At 56.7% G+C, this 1,966-nt stretch overlaps 1 non-coding gene across 1 annotated transcript; it reads right to left on the bottom strand.

Moving 5' to 3' along the window:
• Positions 1-1,648: 1,648 nt before the first annotated feature.
• TRNAT-CGU (transfer RNA threonine (anticodon CGU)) lies at positions 1,649-1,720 on the bottom strand. The gene has a single exon. It is a non-coding gene; the product is annotated as a tRNA-Thr (tRNA).
• Positions 1,721-1,966: the final 246 nt, after the last annotated feature.

The raw sequence follows: 1,966 nt of genomic DNA, 5'->3' as shown, positions 1-1,966 counted from the left end.
GAGCTCTCCTGGGGGCCCTGCTCCGAGGAGCTGGGCAAAGAGCCTGCGAAGGACCTTCCTCACAAGACACCCGTGAGTCAGAAGCCAATATTCCAGTTCTGCAGGGACTGAAGTTAAGCAACTGGTAAGCTGCCTGGATGTGTTATGGCCACAGAGAGCAGCAATGCCAGAGCTTTACTGAAATACCTGGCTCTTAGTCCCGCGTTCATGACACACGTTTGGGCAAGACTCAACTGCTCAGGTTTACGGGATGGCAAGCCTGTTTCAGGGAGGACCTTGGTTTCACAATTGGTTTCAACCAGAAACAAACCCACAGAATGCTGAAAGTCTCTGCAAAAGCAGCTAGACGGCTTTTGAATCATTAGAAACATTTTGCTTTGACATTCTGATGTGAGATGCTGTAGAATTAAAAAAAAAAAAAAAAGTCAAAATAGGGTGTTTCAAAGCTGGAACTTTCATCCTCAGAAGCCTCCAACAAAGCTGACAGGATTTTGACAGCACTGCATTTTCCAAGTAAAATAGTGTCTACATTTTTCTAAACAAGTTCTAAACTGCATTTCCTGTTTTTACATCAAAATGTACGACGTCTTTTTTTGTGGCTTGTTAATAACATACTGCACAGCAGTTTTGTACAGACCTCCCCAAACACCATACACACACACGCTTCCAATACCTATTGAGAAAGACAAAGAGCCTCCTACCCCGTCAGTCCCAGGCGAAGTGTGGCACAATAAACAGCAAAACCCAGCATTTTCTAAAAGGAAAAAGCTGCTTTTCAGAGGAAGCAGCTAGGTTTTTGTAAGAGGCTCCTCAGCTCTTCCAAGATATGTGGCTATTGTGATTTTGGAGTGAAATGACTTTATTCTTTACATATTTTAAGCTGTCTGACAGTGATGTTATACAGAGCCAGCAGAAATGCCCTTGCACATGTGTAAATCTTCGCACAGTTTTATGTATTAAGATCCAAGCAACGAAGGTCAGTTCTGGTGTAAACGCTACAACTGCACTAAGCTTTTCGTAGCTCTGTTTGTTTATTCCAGCAAACATTGTGGCTGTATGTGAGAAACACATCAAAAGCAGCGCCTGTAGAGAAAGTAACAGCAAGAGGGATTCATCCCTTCCAACCTCACTGCGCTTCCTCCACAGCAATGCCGCGCAAACATCAGTTTTCTTTTAGCTATGATTCACTGCATTCAAGACAACTGTCCCGAAGCAAACACACAGCTAAATCCCTCCCGCAGAGGTGGTTTCTGTGCTCCCTCCGTCCGGGTACGATGCACGGGAGGGCACGTAGGTGCGCAGGCCAGGGCAGGGGCTGCTGAGGAGGCCCCGGGAGACCCTCCCGTCCCGCAGCCAGGCCGCCCGCCCCGCGTGGGAGCCTGCCACCCCACGGCCTGCCCGCCGCCCGCCCCCGTTGGATCCCCACCGGCTCCCGGCAGAGACCCGCGGCCGCCCCGCCGGGTCCACGGTGCAAACCCACGGGCATTGCGGCCACCCACGCTCCCACCCACCGCCGCAGCAACCCGGGAGCACAGCCAGGGCCCGGAGCGGGATCTCCGCGGCCGAGAGCAAAAAGAAGCCGCAAACGAAGCGGCGTCCGCGGCCTCCCCGCGGCGGAGGGGCTGCCAGCGCACCGCGCTGCCTCGGCAGGCACGGACGGGGTTCGAACCCGCGATCTTCGGTTTACGAGACCGACGCCTTACCACTTGGCCACCGCGCCTGACGGGCTAGCAGCACCCGCGCGCCGCCAGTGGAAGCCGCCGGGGCGCCGGGGCCGCCCCGGGAGCTGCCGCCGGCGGGACGGGGCGGGACGGCGTCCCGCCGGGCCCCCGAGAGCCCCCCGCCCCGCGGGACGACGCAGGGCCCCGCCCGCCCCGTGGCGGTGGTTCCCGCAGGAACGGGCGGCGCCGGGGCGGGGCAGCGGCCCTGCGGGGCCGGTGGGACGGGAGCGCGGGCGGGTCGTGCC

Source organism: Phalacrocorax carbo, chromosome 16 (assembly GCF_963921805.1).
Source record: "Phalacrocorax carbo chromosome 16, bPhaCar2.1, whole genome shotgun sequence".
Lineage (NCBI taxonomy): Eukaryota > Metazoa > Chordata > Aves > Suliformes > Phalacrocoracidae > Phalacrocorax > Phalacrocorax carbo.
Note: the sequence above shows the minus strand (reverse complement) of the source record. Positions and strands in the feature narration are given on the sequence as shown.